Raw genomic sequence first — 23499 nt, forward strand, 5'->3', positions numbered from 1 at the left:
CTTTGAAGAGGATAAAACTACTATTTTATTGCCCGGGAATTAATGAGGAGGTCTGGCGATTTTGTGCTTTGTGTCCCGAATGCCAACTTCGTCAGATTCCTAGGAGGGACCGCGCTCCACTCGTTCCCCTTCCCCTGATAGATGTACCATTTGAACCAGTCAGTATTGACCTCGTAGGCCCGTTAGAACCCTCGTTAAAAGGCTTTAAATATATTTTAGTTCTAGTAGATTATGCCACTCGATTCCCCGAAGCTGTTCCCTTGCGCTCAGCTAATTCAAAAAACATTGCATGGGAACTAGTAGGGATATTCGCACATGTTGGGATCCCCAAAGAGGTTTTAACGGACCAAGGGACTCCTTTCACTTCAGAGACATTCAGGGAGGTGGCTAAATTACTCAGAATAAAACATCTAAAAACATCGGTCTATCACCTCCAAACAGACGGGTTGGTAGAACGATTTAATCAGACTTTAAAACAGATGTTATGCAAGGTAGTTGCTGCACATAGAAGAAACTGGGATCAGTTACTTCCTCTTGTTTTGTTTGCATAACGGGAAGTTCCTCAGGCCTCCACAGGGTTTTAGCCGTTTGAATTATTATCTGGAAAATAACCACGAGGTCTATTTGACATGCTAAAAGAAGGTTGGGAAGAAAATGTCCTCCCTACCTCAAATATACTTGAATATATCGCGCAATTACGTGATAGATTGGAAAAAATTAAACCTATTCTAAAAGAAAATTTGGAAAAGGCTCAAGCAGCGCAGTCGTGTTATTATAATAAAAACACCACCATTCGGGAATTTGTCCCGGGTGATCGTGTGATGTTACTTGTTCCAACTTCTCATTCTAAATTATTGGCTCATTGGCAAGGCCCATACGAAATTAAGGAAAGAAAAGGACTCATTGATTATTTGGTTAAACAACCAAATCGTCGACTGAGTGAACGAGTTTATCATATTAATTTGCTGAAACCGTGGAAGGACAGGGAACTTGATCCCTCTTCTGGCCAGCCTTGTTCCCTTTTCATCTCACATTCTGAACTTAATTTCGGACCTGATTTGACAAAAAACAGGACCAAGAAATGGCTATCCTGTCTATACCGGAAGTGGTAAACGAGTTACCAGGACGGACTACTCTGATTAAGCACGACATAATTACTGACCCGGGGGTAATTGTCAGAGAAAGACCCTATAGGCTCCCAGAGGCAAAGAAAGCAGAAGTAGAACTGGAAGTAAGGCGAATGCTAGATTTGGGGGTTATTGAAGAAAGTTCTAGTCCCTGGTCTAGTCCAATTGTCTTGGTTTCTAAGCCAGATGGGTCATAGAGGGTTTGTAATGACTTTCGACGACTTAATCAGGTTTCTAAATTCAATGCGTATCCGATGCCGTGAGTGGACGATCTACTCGGTCGACTTGGAAACTACTTCCTAACTACTCTTGACATGACTAAAGGGTATTGGCAAATTCCCTTAACGGCCTCCGCTAAAGAAAAGACAGCTTTTAGTACATCTAGTGGACATTGGCAGTATAAGGTCCGTCCATTTGGTTTGCACGGGGCACCAGCAACCTTTCAACGTCTGGTAGATACACTGCTAAGGCCCCACAATTCCTTTAGTGCCGCCTACCTGGATGACGTTGTCATCTGTTCCGGCACATGGAAGGAACGTGCTGCAGGTTAAAACAGTGCTTTCCACACTAGCAAAAGCGGGACTTCGTATTAATCCAAGGAAATGTTTTTTTGGTTTAAGAGAAGCCAAATATTTAGGCTACCAGGTGGAGGGAGGCACTGTTAAATCACCGTGTTCCAAAATTGATGCCATCATTACTTGGCCCTGTCCGATGACTAAGAGGCAGGTTCAAGCATTTGTTGGTTTAGCGGGTTACTATCGCCATTTTGTATCTTGTTTCTCGGAAATTGCTTCGCCCTTATCTGATTTGACAAAGAGGAGAGCACCCTTAAAAGTGGTATGGGATGATAAGGCTGATAAGGCATTCTGTGACTTAAAACTGGCCCTTACATCAGCACCTGTTTTGAAATCTCCTGACTTCTCTCTTCCTTTTATTCTCCAGACCGACGCATTGGACACAGGACTTGGAGCTGTGTTGAGCCAATGCGTTGATCGTGCTGAACACCCCATTATGTACTGCTGGACAGGGAGACCAAGTATTCTGCGGTGGAGCGAGAGGCCTTCGCAATTAAATGGGCTGTCACGCAGTTAAGGTACTACCTGTTGGGACAGGAATTTACTCTGGTGATGGATCATGCTGCCCTACAGTGGATGTCCCTTCACCGGAAGTCTAATCCACGTGTCACAAGGTGGTTTTTGGACCTTCAACCTTATTGTTTTAGTGTTATTTATCGTAAAGGATCCTTGCAGGCCAACGTGGATGCTCCCTCCCATGCCCATGACCTCTCGGTGCAGGTCACCCCGACCCGATGGGTCTGGACTGAGGGGGGGGTCATATCACATACGTACGATTGGGAGGCAGTCAAAAAGCCCAAAGGTGAGTGAAACATCGCAAGATGAAGGATTGTCACGTGGTACTTACCTAAACCTCTTCTCCCAACAGGAAAACAGAAGAAAGATAATCGCGGCCATTTCCGGGTTTCAAAATGGCCGCCACAACGTCACTTCCGGCGACTCCATTTTGCATTACTTTCAGTTAACCCCATGGACATCACTTCCGTTTCCTCCATAATGACGCTGTTTCTGGTTCCTGATTACATCGTCATTTCCTGCCAACCAGTTCCTGTTTCTATCATCCATTTCATATATAAACGCCATTTTGTAACATCCATGTTGTCAATTGTTACTCATTTTTTCAGTACTTTTGATCACTTTTGCATCCTTTTGTCCACAGGACAATATACGGGGATGGTCCCCAAAACTTTATTTTTGTGGAGTTTTCTTTTCTTTGTGAATATTTTCCACAGTAGTTTAAATAGTTTGAGTTTACAGAGGAGAAATAGGTGCAGATTGCATTTAAAGAATATTTTTATGTGTTTGTATTCCAGTTAAGATTGTTATCTAGGTTAGTACCAAAGTATTTTTATTGAGTCATTATTTCTTCCTCCTCCCCCAGAACAACAATGGGTAAAGATACAGATTTCTGTCAGTTAAAGTCAAATATAATTTCTTTGGTCTTTTTGACATTCAGAGTAACAGAATTCTTATTGCACCAGTTTACCATATAGTCCACTTGATTTAGATGGAGGTTTTCATCCTCCTCAGATATGTGTCCTATGATCATGGTGTCATCAGCATACTTGATAATGGAGCAATGGTCATTGCATTGCAGTTTGTAATGTTGGGTGCTGGGGTGTCGTCCCCAAGAAAATATTTTGAAAACTCCACTTATTTTAATTAGGGAATGCAAAATAATTATGAAAAAAAATTGTTGATTTGCACAAAATGTCTGGTATTAGCGCATGACAACATTCATTAAAACTTGGTTCTGACTTGTATTTGTTTAATTTCTGTGTGAATACCTATATTTTTTGAGTGAAGGCTGCCAGCCAAATTCAAGTGTATGTAAGTCCTTTTGGCAAGAAGGTGACCTGAGGCTCCCCTTTAATTGGTTGCTTTCAAATTTTTCTAGGGTCACAGCTCTCTGCACCCCAGACACTCCAATATTTATTGGCATGTTGTTTTAGGTTTTTTAATCTAATGTGATTGGGCAATCGTTGATGCACTATTTCAAGTTCACGTCAATGGTTCACAATTTACACCGACCTTTTAACATAACTACAGATGAGCAAGTGCAACTTCAAAGAGATAGCAATTTCAAGTGGAACTTCAGAAATCACTGGACAATAGCTGGACAGTATTGAATGCTGAAGAAAAATCCATATATATGAACCAGGCTTTTCAAGAAAGGTGTACATTTGATGTAAGATAACATAGAATCTTCAACACTTCTGTTTGCACAGTAAGCAAATTGGTTGTTACCTTATAAAGACTTTGTCTCTGTCATTAAAAATATTTTTCATCAAATGTTCAAAGCATTTCATTGGAATAGAGATGAGTGCCACTGATCTGTAATCATTCAAACAAACTTGACCTGGAAACCTTAGAAACTGGGGTAATAACTTCTTTCTTGAATCTACATGAACTGATTTGTCCCCTTATTCATAGATGAATTCCTAACTTTAAAGCTAAACTTAGAAAATTTAACTTTTTCTAAACTGTGACTTGCCATTCATTTTTTGTAATTATTTAGACAGTTCATTATGAAATGTCACTAAGTCACTTATAGTCTTATTGCCTTATTTTAAATTAAGCAGTTTATAGTAACATTCTTTCTTTCATGAGCATCAAACACTATTTTAAATGCCTGCAAGGAACTCATTCAATATAAAAACTGCTTGCTCTCCACCCATGCAGAAGCAGACACCAGGGGTTTACCTGATATATAAGTATAGAATACACTTTTAACTGCATCAGAGGCATAAGTACTATGTTACAAGCCAACTGGTAATCAGTTTTGATTAAAAAAAAAAAACTCTACAACCAAAAAGGATTCCCTGTTTTATGTTCTGGGTAAGAAATTTATGGTTCTTTAAACTTTGATATGCATGCTTCCCCTCCAGCTTGTGCAGTTCACCTACACATAACAGGAGCTGTTGGACCATAGATATTAATTAATTTACTTATACAATACAATACAATTTATTTTTGCATAGCCCAAAATCACACAAGAAGTTCCGCAATGGGCTTTAACAGGCCCTGTCTCTTGACAGCCCTCCAGCCTTGACTCTCTAAGAAGACAAGGAAAAGCTCCCAAAAAAACCCTTCTAAGGAAAAAAATGGAAGAAACCTTGGGAAAGGTAGTTCAAAAAGAGACCCCTTTCCAGGTAGGTTGGGCGTGCAGTGGGTGTCAAAAAGAAAGTGGTCAATACAATACAATACACAAAACAGAACAAATCTTCAACACAGTATAAAAATAAAAATTTTACAAATACAGAGCAGAATTTAACAGTAGATAATATCACATAATATGATTTGGATTTGTTTAGAGTCATGGAGACCTCAGCCATCAAGCTGCCTCCCCCATTTGGCCATTCCACAGCTGAAACAGCGCTTGGCCAGCCAATCTGATGAAAGGACTCCTCTAACCCAGGCATGTCAAACTCACTACCATTTGTGAGCCGCTTCGACTGCCATATGTGCGTCAGCGGGCCGTACTGTAACAAATACTGTTATACTATTATACAAAGTTACTGTAGCTTTCTTTACAATACTGAAAACTTTAAAAAATTTAACACTTATAAAGTTTAAATTTTAAAGAAAGGCAATTTATTTCCATGCAGTCTCCATACAACAGTGTAGAATTTGAGTCTTAACCTCTTAGCTAGGTCCTTATTATATTACTAGGCTCACCCTCCTTTTAAGGCGACCGACTTTTATCCTGAATTTGTGTGCGCTCCATGTGTACATCAGGCATGTAAGTGTATGGAATGAGAACATCAAAGTGCCCATTCATAACATCTCCCGAAAACCTACGTTTTTTTATCCCCTGTCCAAACTTGGAGTGTAGGACTCCATAATAATATACTTGAAACTCATGGGGGAACAACTCTCCCACTGCCATTAGCTCAGAAATGGTACCATAAGTTTGAGACTTTGACATTTCAGTGAGATACTGAAGCTCATTTGTATAAGAGATTCCTGACGGCATCATTGTAAATGGCTGAAACCTTGACCAATTACTTAAAACATGTCAAACAATGTCAGCCCGAATCTGTACCGCTAAAGACGGAGTTTCATGCACTAAATAAGCTATAGATGAGAATAAGCAAGCACCATCTCCCCTGATATTTACTACGCGGTGAGGCATTTGTACTCCATCAACATTAATTATTTCCAGAGACATAATTTTGTCTATTTTTCCAGCGCATCACGCACAAAAGCAAGGGAACGATGGGAGCACCAGAACTCTGCTCACATCGCGGTCACTTCGTACCGCAAGCCGCAAGTAGTAAGTCTGTGATAAGCGGAATACCGCTACGCTTTGCACTCATGGGACGGAAGGATAATCCCGACCGCTTTTATATAGTGTCTTGATGATTGATATTCATTATATTATATTCATTGCTTATATAGGAAGGAGCCTTACAGTGTGAGATTTATTTCTTTTGTCCCGACACTTGGCATCTCTTGTTAGTAACCAGTTCGTCAATATCAGGCTTGAAATCTTGTGCAGCTGCAACTTTTATGAGGGATGAAAGGTGCTCGACGGTAAGTCTTGAGCGATGTGGGGTTTTGGTAGCTTTTATTAACAAAAACAATTGCTCACAAAGGTAAGTGCTTCCGAACATTGGCAGTACTCTCGATGCCAACTTACGGATCTGCACATAAGAGGGTGGCAGGTAAACATACAAGCCTGGCACACCAACTTCTTTGTATTTTGCCTTCAGAATAGAATCTGACTGCACTTCAATCAATTCCATTTGGATATTCTCAGGCGCATTCTCAATGTTGTAAGAGAACAGCGCAATGCCCTGTTTGTGTGAACTGAAATCACGAAAATGCTCACTGAATTCATTGCTCAGTAATTCAAGTTGGAAAACAAATCCTCCAAAAATCAAATTTTACTTCACTAAGGTTACTTCAAAGTTTATATTGTAAAATAAGCCGATATGCAAAAAGCCACCTGACCTACAATAATTTTACAAACTCAAAATCACAAAAATATGTTGATAAACAACTCACCAACTTCTCGCGTCCACTTCAGATCTTCAGCTGTAGTCTGCACTAATTTTTTGTTATAATACTACACAAAATTACATGAAACTAGAGCAAAAAAATGTGAAAATATGCGGGCTATTACTACTCGTGATGGTCAGTTCTGCCCAGTGGCCAGTCTCAGCAGCCCAGTCAGTAGTGTAGCCTTAGCAGGGGCGGCTCTAGGCTCATAGCGGCCCTGGGCAGAGAAAGAATCGGTGGCCCCTTTGCCTGGCAATGTCAATACGGTATCTTATGCACGGCGGATGGCCACATCCGTTGCGGACACTGCATAGCCGCCTCGTGCTCATGACACGCTTCTATATACGCGTGTCCGTAACTTGAAAACCAAGTGACGACCCATGATATTCTCATTACAGCAAAACATTATAATACTACATATAGCTTACTGCTCCGACTCTAGCGACATTTGTAAATACAGCGTACTAATTAACAAGAAACAATGTTTTTCGGCCACACTGCCGTCAGCTGTGTCGTTATTTTCTCTTTCTGTTTTATATTCAATATATATTGGCGTGGCGGCCCCTGGGATTTGCCGGCACTGTGCAGGTGCACAGTTTGCACATGCCTAAGGCCACCCCTGCTGCAGCCTAGCACTTCAGTTGTGACGCTGCGGCTCATTAACTTTGGTCAAGGCTCGTGGCTATACTAGCAGATGACGTTTCCAGTACCGTAATGCCATGGGAAAACGCGCTTTTGTCAGAAGGCAGAAGTAAGAAAAGTCAATAAGTAAAACCGAAGATGCAGAATACTGTCGTTTGTGATTGAATCAATCATTTTGTACAAGTTCAGTGCTAACTAGGATCTGTCATGTGGGCTGCACAGATTTCTGTTGCGGGCCGCATGCGGCCCAGGGGCCGCGTGTTTGACATGCCTGCTCTAACCCATGATTCCTGCAATCCTCCATGAGGGATGACTTTACCTTAGGCAGCCAAAACAACTTGGCAAGTGGGCCGTGGCACCAAGTGCCACATTTGAGTACCGAGAAGAGAAACAGAATAGGTGAGGGTTAGTAACAAATTATAACAATCATGTTACTTATATTTTAGTGCTAATGGCTAACAACAGAGATGCAGTCTGTACAGTTAATCAGCAACTCTAGACAGGATATGCTAAACCAAAGTAGTGAGTCTTCAACCGGGATTAAAAAGCTGAGACTGAAGGGGAATCTCTTACAGTAGCAGGCAGACCATTCCACAGTTTAGGGGCCCTGTAACTAAAAGCTCAACCTCCCACTGTTATTTTATTAATCCTTGGAATCATAAGCAGACCAGCATCTTGAGAACTTAATGTGCGCTCTGGTTTGTAAGTCATGATAAGTTCAGACAAGTAAGGCGGACCTTGGCCATTTAATGCTTTATATGTTAAAAGGAGGATTTTGAAATTTCCCCTAAACTTAACCGGGAGTCAGTGTAAGGATTTAAGAACTGGAGTTATGTGTTCGTATTTTCTTCTTCTTGTAATAATTCTTGCAGGAGCATTTTGGATTAACTGGAGGCTGTATAAAGAACAATTTGAACATCCAGTGAACACCACATTGCAGTAGTCAATCCTACTGGAAAAAAATCCATCCATTTGCCAACCCGCTGAATCCAAACACAGGGTCACGGGGGTCTACTGGAGCCAATCCCAGCCACACAGAGCACAAGGCAGGAACCAATCCCGGGCAGGGTGCCAACCCACCGCAGGACACACACAAACACACCCACACACCAAGCACACACACTAGGGCCAATTTACAATCGCCAATCCACCTAACCTGCATGTCTTTGGACTGTGGGAGGAAACCGGAGCGCCCGGAGGAAACCCACGCAGACACGGGGAGAACATGCAAACTCCACGCAGGGAGGACCCGGGAAGTGAGCCCAGGTCTCCCAACTGCAAGGCAGCAGCGCTACCCACTGCGCCACCGTGCCGCCCCTGGAAAAAAATGCATGAATTAATTTCTCTGAATCCTGTTTATTTAGAAAGCACCTTAATTTCCCAACATTTTTAAAATGGAAGAAACATGATTTGGACAACTTTGTAATATGCGCTTTAAATGACATGCTAGAGTCAAAGATAACTCCTAGATTGCGGGCTGATTCAGTAAAATTAATAGTGATTCCAACTGAGTTAAATGATGACAAAATATTGTTGTGAGCAGCATCATTCCCTCCAACAATTAACATCTCTGTTTTATCAGTGTTTAAAGACAAGTAGTTCTCATCTATCCATTCCTTTAATTCACTAACACAACTAATTAAAGACAACATTGGAGAAACTTCATTTGATCTAAATGAAATGTATAACTGGGTGTCATCTGCATACGAGTGAAAATTAACATTATGTTTCCTAATGATAGATCCCAGTGGAAGCATGTAAAGTGAAAACAGTAAAGGTCCCAGTACTGAGCCCTGCAGGACACCATATCTCACTTCTGTGTATAATGATGGAGTAATGTCATGACATTTCTGTACATATTGGAATAGATTTGGTAAATAAGAACTAAACCAAGCGAGCACAGTGCCTGTAAGGCCAACATCATTTTCTTGCCTGTGCAGTAAAATAGAATGGTCAATGGTGTCAAATGCTGCACTTAAGTCTAACAACATAATTACAGTGGAGTTTCCTTCATCAGAGGATATCAGAATGTCGTTTACAACCCGCGTTAGTGCCATTTCTGTACTATGACCAATGCGGAAACCAGACTGGAATTTCTCAAATAAATTGTAAAGGGTAAGGTGTGACTGAAGCTGATTGGTGACTACTTTTTCTAGTATTTTAGAGAGAAAGGGTAAATTTGAAATAGGCCTATAATTATATAGTATGTGTGGGTCTAGGTCTGACTTTTTAAGTAATGGTTAAATGACTGACACTTTTAGTGCATCAGGTACTGTGCCATGCAATAATGAACTATTGATAATGTTTAAAATAGGTGCTGCAAGAACATCCATTGCACTTTTTACTAGTTTTGTTGGCACTGGATCTAGGGAACAAGTAGTGGGTTTCATTTTAGAAATTAAAGTTAAGACTTCCTGCTCAGTTACAGGATTAAAATTACTAAAGTGCTGAATGCAATGCGAGGCAGGGTCTGCTAAGCTAGTATGCAGTTTGTACTGTGATGCTGAGATCTGGGATCTTATATTTTTAATTTTCTCATTGAAGAAGTCCACAAAGTCTGTACTGCTAATATCTGTTGGTATTTTGCACTGTAGATCTGAATTCCCATTTGTTACTTTAGCCACTGTTCTAAACAGTACCTGAGTATTTGTATTATTGCTATCTATTATTGTAGAATAGTATTCTGAGCGAGCTTTAAAGAGAGCTTTTTTATATTTTTTAACACTCTCTGTCCTTGCAATTTGAAAGACATGTAGCTTTGTTGTTCTCCATCTGCACTCCAGTTTTCGACACTCTAATTTAAGAGCTCGAGTGTTTTCTTTAAACCAGGAAGAGTTTCTATGTGCTTTGATCACTTTTGTTTTAAGGGGAGCCACTGCATCCAGTGCATCTCTCAAGGTTACATTATAATATGATGCTAGCTGATCTAAATTGTTTTCCATGTTTACATTTGACGTTAACTGATCTAAATGGTTTTCCACAATTACACTCGACTTACTCAAAGTATCTATAAATTTTGAAGCTGAATTACAATCTATATGTCGCACTGTCTTTGTTTTAATCTGTGAGTGCGTTGGCAAGGGTAGGACTAAATCAAATGTAATTAAGTAGTTATCGGAAATAACTTCATTTAATGGAGTAATATTTAAATTTTGAATTTCAACTTTGTAAGTTATAATTAAATCTAATGTATAGTTATGATTATGAGTTGGACCTTTGACAATCTGACAAAATCCTACTGAATTTAGCAAATAAGTAAAACATTTATTAAAAGTGTCAGTTTCCACATTAATGTGTACATTAAAATTCCCCCATCAGTACTACATGATCATAATTTATAGCCAAATCAGATAAAAGGTTGCTAAATTCAGTCATGAACAATGAATATGGCCCTGGTGGTCTGTAGACTAGCACTATAATTGTGTTGGAATCTGTTTAAATATTTAACTAGGGGGTTTCGCTCGCTGATCGCTTCGCTCGCCAACCCCCATGTTTGGTTTTCTGGATACACACTTTTAAGATTTCTTTCTTTGAATTGTTGCTGTTTCATTAATTTCACTTTTATTTCAGAACTTCTGTAAAACAATATTTGGAATCTTTTGTGTCCCAATATGCTGAATCTTTAAAATGAGGCCAGTGAGACATGTGTTTAATGACTTTGTACCGTAATTCAAGATAGGTTTCTCTGTTTGGAATTTCAGCACATAAAGCGATCTACATCATTAATTTTTTTTGCAAAGTAACCAATAAATGCATTTGAGGTAAACCACATTTTTGAAATTCTCTGACTTAAACTTCAAAGCCTTACAATATTTATATACTTCTGAAATATCACCTGTGTCCATATATTTGACCTCTATTCGCCTTTTCGTTATTTCTCTGAGTAATAATTTCTCTTTTTTTGCACTATTGCGATGTTTACTTTCTTTTTTTGACACTGTCGTTTTTTCCTGCTTTCATATTCTGTATCTTGCTCTGCATGTGTTCCGTGCCTAAGTTTTTTTTGTGTCTTTTGAATTCCTGTTTTCATTATCTCTAACCTGCTCTGCATGTGTTTGGCCTCCTTGTTTATTAACCTCTTTATGATGTTTTACTTTGTTTTCTACTCTGTTTTTTATTTCTGACCTCGCTTTGTCCTGCTTTTTTTTCAGTGACACCTGGGGCCTCATGCATAATGCCATGCGTAGAATTCGCACTATAACATGACGTAAGCACAAAAGCCGAAATGTGCTTACGCACAGAAAAATCCAGATGCAAGAATCTGTGCGTATGCAAACTTCCATGTTTTTCCACTACATAAATCCCGATCAGCGTGAAAAGTAACGCTCGTGCACGCGCCTGTTGCCCCACCCCAACTCCTCCCAGAATTACGCCTCTTTGAATATACAAAGCAATATAAATAGCCCTTAAGCTCAGTGTTCTGTGAAAAGACAATTGGGAAAAGCAAGAGGGAAAATGGAAGAATTTCAGCGAATATCAAGTGGAGGCAAAGAAAAACTTACTATTTGTTGGTTTAAACAGTGATATAAACAATAAAAGGAAGCTAATCGACTGACATAGCATGTCGGAGAAACTCGAAAGCTCAAGTGCACAAAGTCGCACAATGCCCAAAATAAAAAAGAAGTTGTCAGATATCAAAGTTGGTGTGAAAAGGCGAGACGTAGCCCACCATCTGAGTGTCATATGAAAGCTTATTAGGGTACAGAGAAAAAAAAGGCACAGAGTGGGGAAAAAGCACGCAATGTCAACTTCAATCTTGGAATTTGCACTTTAATTACGTAGTTTATTTTGTCATTAAAGTAGAACATCATAAACTTCATCTTAAAATCATTTAATTAACCAGTCTCTCAAATCACATCGTAATTAAAGTAGCACGTTAAATGCTTCGTTTTGTATGTGTTCTTCTATGTGTGTGAATCACTACGTGCTTCTTAAACCGGCTTTCTCTTCCTCCGACAGGACACAGAATCCATTACATTCATGATATTACAGCTCTCTGAATAACTAAAATACTGAGATGTATACGTGATATCATTTTCATGATGATAGGAGTTAAAGCACGTTATTAAACATGGGAACACGGTGGCGCAGTGATTGTGCACGACCTTCGATGAATAATTTATTGCAGCAGTACTCTGGGGCAGCTCTAGGCTTGTGGCGACCCTGGGCAGAGAAAGACTCGGTGGCCCCTTCGCCCGCCAATGTCAATATGGTATCTTATGCACGGCGGATGGCCACGTCCGTTGCGGAAACTGCATATCTTCCTCGTGCTCATGACACAAGTGTTTAACTTTTGCCAAAATTTGCTGCTGCGTTTTTAGCTGTGTTGTTATTTTCTCTTTCTGTTTTATATTCAATATATATTGGCATGGTGGCCCCTGGGATTTGGCGGCCCTGTGCAGGTGCAGAGTTTGCACATGCCTAAGGCCACTCCTGCAGTACTCTCTCTTTCAAACGTACTAACCTCCAATTCCTGTCCTTCCTTTTCTTTCTCCAAGTAACCGATCGCCACACAATCAGCTCTGTAATAGACGTTAAGCCATCTGTAAACTTATAATGCCGATTCTTCAAAACTTTTAAGGAACATTGAAATACTGTATCTTCGTAGTACATGTTTAATTATTCTATCGTTCACGCCTGTCCCAGTGAAGCATACAGTGCTTTTATCTATATAATATAATAAACATATTTTGCTGCATTTCATCTTAAAAATGATATTGTCATCATATGTACAGTATTCCCTCGCTACTTCGCGGTTCACTTTTCGCGGATTCACGACTTCGCGGGTTTTTAAATACAAGTGATTGCCCGCCTATCGTGGAAGTTATGTTCCAGACCCATCAGCAACAGGAGAAAATCCGCGATATAGAAAGACCATATAAATAAACATTTTTATAGTTTAAGCCTTAAAATACCCATCCCACATGTTTCAAACACATGTAAACTTATAAAACACACTTTGTTAACAGATATGATATGTGGATGTCGGGCTAAGGATATGAGTAACATCTCACTATTATAAAACATTTTAACTTCACGCAAGACAAGACAGTGAGACAGGAAAATTGGTGATGTACAGGATTTTAAATTATTGACATGCAGAGCGACAAGCAGCACAAAGCCAGCACAAAGTCCACTTCTCCTTAGCGTTCATTCAGCTCCCCACCCCCTTGACAATGCGAAGTGGCAGGGGCGTATTGCGCCTCCGGGGAGGGGGGTTTGAGCGAATGTGCGTTCAGCCCTCACATCCCCCAAACCCCCCCCCCCCATTCCTCCTCCTCCTTCCGAACACGCAGAGCGACAAGCAGGCATTTTGGCAGAAGCAGCACAAAGTCCATTTCTGCTCTGCTGAGAGTTCAGCTGCCCCCCTTCACAAAGCGAGTGCAGACACATTGACGTCTGATCGCTGCGTGCAGTGTGCAGTGTTGGTCTGCCGTGTTTAAGAATGTAGAAAGTGTTTAAGAGCATAGGAAGTGTTTATAAGAGCGTGGGAAAGGTTAACAAGAGAGTGAGAAAGGTTTATAAGAGTGTGGAAAGGGTTTATAAAGCCTTAAAATATGTATAAATAATAAAATAAATATAGGTCGCTACTTCGTGGATTTTCACCTATCGCGGGGGGCTCTGGAACGTAACCCCCGCGATAGATGAGGGATTACTGTAAATGTGTGCTTTATAAAGTGGCTCAGGTTGTGCAATATTATAACTGTAGTGCAAGTTTACAGTGAGGTGATTGTACTTATAAGTCCAAACAGTTCTACAAGGTGCAGTTGATGGACTGATTGAGTGCATTTAGAGCTCTTGGGATGAAACTCTTTCTGAACCGCGAGGTCCGTACAGGAAAGGTTTGAAACATTTGCCGTGTGAGAAGCAGTTCAAATAAGAAGCATGGCTGAGGCAGTGTGTGCTTGATGCTGTATACCGATAATTCTCTTTCCGATCAGCTGCTCCGAGTGGTGCAGTGAAAGTAATATGGAAACAGATGATCTGCTGTGGCAACCCCTAATGGGAGCAGCTGAAAGAAGAAGAAGATGCAGTGAGAGTAACAACATTAAAGCAGTTATGGTATTTGGAATAGTTTGACCATTCCGTGGACCATTATATTGTTACTGGTTAAATACAATCAGATGCATTAAACTAGTAAACAATATGCGGTTAATTTCAGTGTATTTATAAAGCTGCGTCAGGGACGTGGATCTGAAAAGAATGATAAATCACACAGGAACAGTAATACTGCTTTGACGCTGGGTGCCGCCAGTCTGCAAAACCGAGCGGAGAACTTGCGTACGACAGGGTATGAGGTACCATGGAAATGTGCGTGGCTTTACACCAAGTTTAGGTTTTATACATCAAGATTTGAACGTGGAAACGTTCTTACGCAACATTTCTGTGTGTACGCACCGTTTATACATGAGGCCCCTGGTCCGTTGTGATTATTTTCCCTTTTTCGAGTAATAATTTCCGTTTGTTTGCACTATTGTGATCCTTACTTTCTTTTTTTTATACTTTCTAATTTTCCTACTTTCATATTCTGTACCTTTCTCCACATGTGTATTGCGACATTTTTTTTTTTTGAGCCTTTCGAATTCCACTGCTTTCATAATCTGTAACCTGCTGTGCATGTGTATAGCGGCAGCATTTGTGAACGGTCTTTATGAAGCTCTACTTTGTCTTTTACTCTGTATTTTAATTCTGAGCCCGATTGGACATGCTTTGTTTCAGTTCCACTTGTTACAGGTTGATAATTACTTTCCTTATTTTCTGAATTTGCACCTAGATTATTTTTTCTTTTTTGCTCTTTTTTCTCTCCAACGCTTTTGAGTCTCTTTTTCCCACGCTGCTTTCTTCTTCACTTAGTCGTCGACGTTTCATTTATAACATATTGTCCTTATACGCTTTATATGCACTGAGACCCTGGATCTGTGTGTGCTCAAATCCTTCACATAACTGAATGTTTTGTTGCCCATTGTCTTATTTGATATTGATTGTAAGTAGGGCGTGTCTTGCAAGAATCTCATTTTCTATGTAATCGTGACATCATCCTGGGTTAATCTCTTGGCATAATGTCTCATGTTTAAGGTCCCCGTGAGACGCTCCCTGGCCATTTTCTTTCGTCTCTTGGGTCTTTTAAGTGTCTTCCGTGATCTTAACGTGAAGATGACATCTCGACGCCCTAGTGTTTCTCTCCAGGATTTTTTTTTATAATAGAGAGAAATGAATGCCTCAAAGGATATAAAGTCGCCTATATTTTTAGACGTGATTTGCATTTTGTTACAATGAATTATTCCAAGGCCTCCTCCTCGACCAGAATCTCTAGACTTATGAAGGAACGGGTATCCATCTGGTGATGCCTCAGCTAGGGGAACAGTGTCACATTTATTAAGCCAGGTTTCAGTGAGAAGACACAGATCAGATTTTGAACTTAATATAATATCATTTACCAAAACAGCTTTACTGCCAAGTGAGCAAATGATCAATAAGCAGCATTTATAACTGCATGCTTCTTTCTAAACTGGTGATATATTTTTTGTTTTAATTTGAAGTAAATTTCTATTACAGATGCCCCTGGCCCCTCCTTGAACTGCTACCTTATCATGGTGGAGGGGTTTGCGTGTCCCAATGATCCTAGGAGCTCTGTTGTCCAAGGCTTTATGCCCCTGGTAGGGCCACCCAAGGCAAACTGGTCCTAGGTGAGGGATGAGACAAAGAGCAGTTCAATAAACCTCCAATGATGAATCAAACCGTTGGTTACCGGGGCCCCCCTCTGGAGCCAGGCCTGGAGGTGGGGCTCGATGGCGAGCACCTGGTGGCCGGGCCTGCACCCATGGGACTCAGCCGGGCACAGCCCGAAGAGGTAACATGGGTCCTCCTTCCCATGGGCTCACCACCTATGGGAGGGACCAAGGAGGTCGGGTGCAGTGTGAGTTGGGTGGTGGCCGAAGGCGGGGACCTTGGCGGTCTGATTCTCGTCTACAGAAACTGGCTCTTGGGATGTGGAATGTCACCTTTCTGAAGGGGAAGGAGCCTGAGCTAGTGCGTGAGGTCGAGAGGTTCCAGCTAGACATAGTCGGGCTCACCTCGATGCACAGCTTGGACTCTGGAACCAATCTCCTTGAGAGGGGCTGGACTCTCTACCACTCTGGAGTTGCCCCCGGTGAGAGGCGCTGAGCGGGTGTGGGCATACTTATAGCCCCCCGACTTGGAGCCTATTCATTGGGGTTTACCCCAGTGGACGAGAAGGTAGCCTCCCTCCGCCTTCGGGTGGGGGGACGGGTCTTAACTGTTGTTTATAGGTTAGGTTAGGTTTACGTTAGGTTAGGTTTCTTTATTTAGTCATGTTTACACAGGAAAACATGAAATTTGCCTTCTCAGTTGCATCTAATAACAAGTAACAGACAGAATGAAATAAAACAGACAAATAGAAATAAGACAGGTTAAGGTAAGGCAGTTAGATAAAACATATCTATACCAAAAAAAAAAAAAAAAAGGTAACAGGATATATATCAAAACCTTAAACATTATCTCCGATATTTCTTATTGAAAAGTCGTATGGCACTAGGAAGAAAGGAGTTTCTGGAGCGATTTGTGTGGGTTTTCAAAGCAACTATCCTTCCTGATTTACTGAAGTTTAGTTCTACATGTAATGGATGTCTGTCATCAGTTGAGATGATTTCCAGTTTCTTTAGCATTGCCCTCTGACACACACTAGTCAAATCATCTACATCAGCCCCAATAACTTTAGCTGCATACTTCCTAATCTGCTGGAGCTTTTTTGAGTTTTGGTTTGTCAGACTATTAAACCAGGCAATGAAACTGAAAGTGATCACAGACTGGATCATACTACGATAGAAGGACAACATGAGGTCCTTGTCTACTTTAAATAGTTTGAGTTTATGGAGGAGAAATAAGCGCTGGTTGCATTTAGAAAATAATTTTTTTGTATTTGTATTCCAGTTAAGATTGTTATCTAGGTAAGTTCCTAAGTATTTATGTTCATTCACTATTTATGCGTATGATCCGAACAGCAGTTTGGAGTACCCACCCTTTTTGGAGTCCCTGGAGGAGGTGCTTGAGGGCATACCTTCTGGAGACTCCCTCGTTCTGCTGGGAGACTTCAATGCTCACGTGGGCAATGACAGTGAGACCTGGAAGGGCGTGATTGGGAGGAATGCCACCCCCACCCCCCCACTCCCCGATCTGAGCTTGAGCGGTGTTTTGTTATTGGACTTCTGTGCTCGTCATGGATTGTCCATAACAAACACCATGTTTAAGCATAGGGGTGTTCATATGTGCATTTGGCACCAGGACACCCTAGGCCTCAGTTCGATGATCGACTTTGTGGTCGTGTCGTTGGACCTGCGGCCACATGTCTTGGACACTCGGGTGAAGAGTGGGGCGGAGCTGTCAACTGATCACCACCTGGTGGTGAGTGGGCTTCGATGGTGGGGGAGGATGCCGGTCAGGCCTGGTAGGCCCAATCGTGTTGTGAGGGTGTCCTGGGGATGTCTGGCAGAGTCCCCTTTCAGAAGTAGCTTCAACTGCCACCTCCGGCAGAACTTCGACCACATCCCGAGGTAGGTGGGGGACATTGAGTCCGAATGAGCCATGTTCCGTGCCTCTATTGTTGAGGCGGCTGACCGGAGCTGTGGCCGTAAGGTGGTCGGTGCCTGTTGTTGCGGCAATCCTCGAACCCGTTGGTAGACACCGGCGGTGAGGGATGCCGTCAAGCTGAAGAAGGAGTCCTACAGGACATTTTTGTCCAGTGGGACTCTGGAGGCATTTGATAGGTACCGGCAGGCCAAGCTGAATGCGGCTTTGGTGGTTGCTGAAGCAAAAATTCAGGCATGGGAGGAGTTTGTGGAGGCCATGGAGAACAACTTTCGGACTGCTTCGAGGAGATTCTGGTCCACCATCCAGCGTCTCAGGAGGGGGAAGCAGTGCAGTGTCAGCACTGTATATGGTGGGGATGGTGTGCTGCTGACCTTGACTCAAGACTTTGTGGGTCGATGGGGGGAGTACTTCGAAGACCTCCTCAATCCCACTAACATGCCTTCCAATGAGGAAGCAGAGCCTGGGGACTCGGAGGTGGGCTCCCCCATCTCTGGGACTGAAGTCACTGAGGTGGTCAAAAAACTCCTTGGTGGCAGGGCCCCGGGGGTGGATGAGATACACCCGGAGTTCCTCAAGGCTCTGGATGTTGTAGGACTGTCCTGGATGACACGCCTCTGCAACATCGCATGGACATCAGGGACAGTGCCTCTGGATTGGCAGACTGGGGTAGTGGTCCCTCTCTTTAAGAAGGGGGACCGGAGGGTGTGTTCCAACTACAGAGGGATCACACTCCTCAGCCTCCCTGGAAAAGTCTATTTGGGGGTCCTGGAGAGGAAGGTCTGTCGGATAGTCGAACCTCGGATTCAGGAGGAACAGTGTGGTTTTCGTCCTGGTTGTGGAACAGTGGACCAGTGGTCTGGTTTTATCCCTTGGTCTAATTATACACCTTATTTTTTGGTTATCAAGTAATTTAAGGTTTGCATCAAGACTAAATTTACTGGATGCTCCACAACAGGGATTATGGGTAACAGCTTCAGGATAGTAACAGGTGGGATAAACAACAGCCTGTGATTTAAGATCACATGACTGTGGCCTGGATGGTGCTCTAATCAGTCAACCAGGCAGTTTTGCTGCCATATTTTGGGATAATACATAAGATCCCCTCTAGTTAGGATGAAGACCATCTCTTTTGAAATATCCAGGCCTTTCCCAAAAATCATCCCAATTGTTCACAAACATTATGCTTTTATTTGCACACCAGGTTTCTACCCAGCAGTGAAAGGAATGCAATCTGCTATAAATCACATCCCCTCTATATAATCTTGGAAAGGGGCCAGATACAACTAAATTTCGACATTTTCTTTTAGCTTTGGTGCATAGAGAGATGCAGTTCCTCTTTAATACCTCAGATTGCTGTAAATAAATATCATTAGTGCTGACATGCAGCAGTAAGGTAGATATTTCATTGTCTGCGACTCGGTTCAATGTGGCCTCTATGTTAGAAATCTTGGCCCCACGAGGCATTTAACATTAACTGCTGGTTTAACATAGTTTGGAATTCTAAGATTCCACACTATAGAATCGCCAATTATGAGCTCTTTCTTATTCTCAGTTTCCACAGGCACGCTGCGGAGTGCTGAGAATCTTTTCTGGGTCCAAATTGGTGACCTGGGTGCAGAGGGACTAAATTTTGGCGTCTTAGACCACCATCTTACTGTTACCCACTCGCCCTGTGGCTGAATTGGTGCTGCTGACTTCGGCCGCACACTGACTGCAGTGGAACCTGGAGAGACTGAAGCCAAATCAGAAGTAGCCGAATTGACTAAACAAACCGAGTTGATCCAATTCGCGTATTTTTCCGTCCAACTCTAATTAACTAAACACTTCTGGTAGGTGAAGCTGTCTACACTGTCGGCTGGAAAACCTGAACTGTACATGTTGCAGGACACACAACATATAAATGTGCCCTCAACGGGCAGAGAGCTGATAGAACTTACGTTTAGCGCTGATGTCATCTTCTCCATTTTTGTAGTAACTTCGGTGCTTCAGCGCTTTCCATGTTCAGCTGAATCACTAAGAGACCATTGGCTTTAAGTTTCCACCACCCACTGTTTCTCCTGGTCAGCTGTTGGCTGTACTTCAGTTGAACTTACTCGGGTGTTTGCAAAGGGCTATGTGCCTGTGGGAGATGCTGCTGCTCTGTGCTTCCGCTTACTGCTACTCCAAAGAGGTAGGGCCTGAAAGAGAGAGAGATTCAACTGACTGTGAATCATCAGGCAGCAGGGGTGTGGCTACAAATTAAAAAAAGACATCTCTGACTTTGTGTTTCCAGGTTTTTTTTGCCAATTATCAGCACATGCTCCTTACCTCACTCTCCCTCGTTTTCTTATAATTGAGTTTAGGGCCTTCAAGTCTATATATACCATCCATAAGCCTCAGTTCTCTGCTGAGACAATAGCAGAACCTCTTGGCTGTTGTTGTTCTTGTCCACCCTTTGTGCTTCTCCTGTTATTGTTCATATTTGCTCTTATTTTGATCATTTTTGAATTGCTCATTTTTGCTGACTTTTACTTCTTTTCTCGATTTCCTGGCTTGGTTTTTCTGGACTTGTTTTATTATTACTTTTAGTTGGTCATTTTTGAAATCCATCCTGTGTTCTTGAATTTCTGTATTATATTTGAATTTTAGCTTTGTAATAACTTTTGAGTTTTTGGTTTGTTTTTTAATGTTCTTTGTTTGATTAATAAATTAATTATTAAAAATAGTCTTTGTTTATTGAGGTTAGGGGTTTTAACAGTTCCCCTGTCTTTTTGAGTCTTGGTCTTTTGATGGACAGTCCTATTTTGTATTCCTAGGCCTTTCTTGAAGCCTTTTTTGAGTTTTGTGGACACTGCAGTCATTAATTTTTGTTAAGTGGTAAAATAAGAATTGTAGATGTACAGTCACAGATGAAAATAAGGCAGTTAATAGTGAGAAAGGGACCAGGAGATGAAATTAGTCTGGATTCTTTTAGAGTCTATAAACAAGTCACCAATTGCAAAACACTAAACAGAATTTGTAGTCAAAATAAAGAGCAAAAGTTTTAGCACCAAACCCTGATAGCAAGCAGTCATTGAATCAATGTTGAGTCAAAGTTAAAGTGTCAGCATTAACACCACTGAATCAATGTTGAAGCCTAACGTTGATCCATCATCAGTTTACAACCTGATTTAATGTTGAAACAATGTTGAAATCCTAACCAGCATTCAGTAAAACTTCACCACTACTTCATCCATTTTTTAGTCAGTCAGTCAGTCAGTCATTGTCCAACCCTCTATATCCTAACACAAGGTCACGGGGGTCTGCTGGAGCCAAACTCAGCCAACAGGGCGCAAGGCAGGAACAAACCCCGGGCAGAGCGCCAGCCCACCGCAGATCCATTTTTCAATTTTGTGTAAATATTATATTACTTTAGTAAGCCTGTTTTATTTACAGCCAAGTTTATTTATTACTGTATATTGTCCAAATAAACAAAGCACACATATCTATAGTTTCACAACAGCTTTTTTATTAAAATGGCACACTTTTACTTAAGATCACAGATCAGTTATTACTTTTATTTTATGACCAGCTCCACCTAAGCGATCTGGTGAATAGCATAGACATTTTTTGACAGCATCTGCAAATTCATACTTGACCACATTATCCTCTCCCATTTACAGTTTCAAGGCATCTAAAACAAACAGAAGAAAAAAGGGAATGAGCTTGTTTAATGTGGAACTGTGTGCATACACATGCATTAAAATAATATAATTTCTTTCTGTCTTTCATTAAACCAAATTAGGAGTCATATAAGAATAACCAAATGATGTCTGTATCAGTCATTAATATTTCAAATACAAGTCACTCACCAAACATGCATATTTGAAGTACTGTGCCTTTAAATGCATGTTTCCTCTTGCTGCCATCCTTGACTTTTTTCCCAGCCCAATTTGATCCAGATGACAGCATTCATCAGGGTGCAGAAAACCATGCCACGGACCCAACCTTGCAATGATGGCCCACCAATAACAGCAAAGCAGTTCACCTAGTGATCTGCAGATGGGATGGGAAGAAATTAACTTAGAGAGTACAAATCAACTCTTGCACAATTGATTTATTGCCAGGCTCTATCCAAAACGAAACAATGATGGTTTAAACCATACAGTATACTGGATTTTAGACAAAACAATATATTTAGTTCATTCATACTAATTGGAGAGTTATTATTATGTACCATTTCTGTCCTCGCCTCTGCTGACTGAAGAATTTCTTCTGCTTCCTCCAGTTGCCACAGTCTGTGTGGAGGAGGAGGAGGAGGAGGAGGAGAAGGAGGAGGAAAACCTCAGAAAACCTTGGAGTTCTTCCCTGATGTCCTTTACCACTTTCTTGAGCTCTGTGATAATTTCAATTAGTTTCTACAAAACAACATCTTGGTTAAAAAAAGAAGGATTATTATTCTCACTGAATGTGTTTTAAATGTGAATTGATATGATGACATGCCTTTTGCACTTGCCTTTTATTAGTTGCCTTGCAGTGTGTCTGACGTCTGCTACAAATAAAAAAAAAAAGAGTAAAGACTATATTACTCAGGTGTTTGACATCAGACCACTTCCTGTCTAATCACTGGGCTTCTCTCTAAACAATACAGTAATGTGACTATAATGTTAGTGTGGAGCCCTGCACAGAGGGTACTACCAGTATAGCAGACAAGATGGTTCAGGAGTATATGTAGAGGTTGCACAATGAGAGAATAAACGGATAGAGGATAAGACAATGACAAACCTCCTTGCTCCATTAAAGAAGAATCCTGGTAGGCTGAACTGGAGGTGGCAGCTGTCCTGTTGTGGAGGTGCTGTTGAGGAGGTGGTGACAGTCTGGTGCTCTGCTGCGGATGTGGTTGGGGGCTGGTGTACTGCTACAGAAGTGGGTGATGGCTGCCATACTGCTCATAAGGACTGTGAAAGTCAGCTAAAATAAAAAAAGGAAAGGAGGTCAAACTGACAGATGTTTAATAGTTTGAACAAAGCTGCCCTGTAAGGCTGACAAATTATTGTTGTAAGTAGCAGTGAGTTTCTTAGACATTCAATGTTTTTTTTTCCGTTCTACCCTGTGTGAATTAATGTATCATACCTGGAAAAAGAAATTGAGAAGCCTCACAGAATCTCTTTTGTGGATGACAAGGAGCCTCATCTTCTGAACCACTTTCTGGACTGAAATGTGGCTTAGGTCTAAAAGTGATTAATACTCACCAGTTTGTACCATTTAAAAACAAGTTGATACACTTATCAGGACAACATCACAATACCTAGGCTTACTTTTTCACTGTTGCTCCACATTTGCATCTGCTAGGAGATCTATAATGTGATCCTGAAGATATCTCTTCAGGCTATTTTCAGCTTCCTCATATGTGTCTGCAAGTAGAGAAAAATGAAGCTGGAATCACATACTGTAGATAGAGAACATCTGGTAATCAACACTAAAATAGGATCAGTAAAGGGAGGTTCGACAGCCTAAAAAACATATGTACATTCAAGTTAGCCATCTACTGAGATAGCTCCACTTACCACAGCTTACAAGATGCC

The 23499-nt window shown here is 41.3% G+C and overlaps 1 protein-coding gene and 1 long non-coding RNA gene across 2 annotated transcripts in view; one reads left to right on the top strand and one right to left on the bottom strand.

Annotated features, from left to right (window-relative positions):
* The window catches only part of LOC127529587 (uncharacterized), an 84290-nt gene extending 76204 nt beyond the window's left edge, over positions 1-8086 (bottom strand). Inside the window, exon 1 of the long non-coding RNA XR_007936209.1 lies at positions 7687-8086. This is a non-coding gene — a long non-coding RNA (uncharacterized LOC127529587). The remainder of the gene's footprint in view (positions 1-7686) is intronic.
* LOC114661354 (excitatory amino acid transporter 2-like) overlaps positions 1-23499 on the top strand; it is a 500553-nt gene that overhangs the window by 460235 nt on the left and 16819 nt on the right. The window lies entirely within an intron of this gene.

This window comes from Erpetoichthys calabaricus, chromosome 11, assembly GCF_900747795.2.
Source record: "Erpetoichthys calabaricus chromosome 11, fErpCal1.3, whole genome shotgun sequence".
NCBI lineage: Eukaryota > Metazoa > Chordata > Cladistia > Polypteriformes > Polypteridae > Erpetoichthys > Erpetoichthys calabaricus.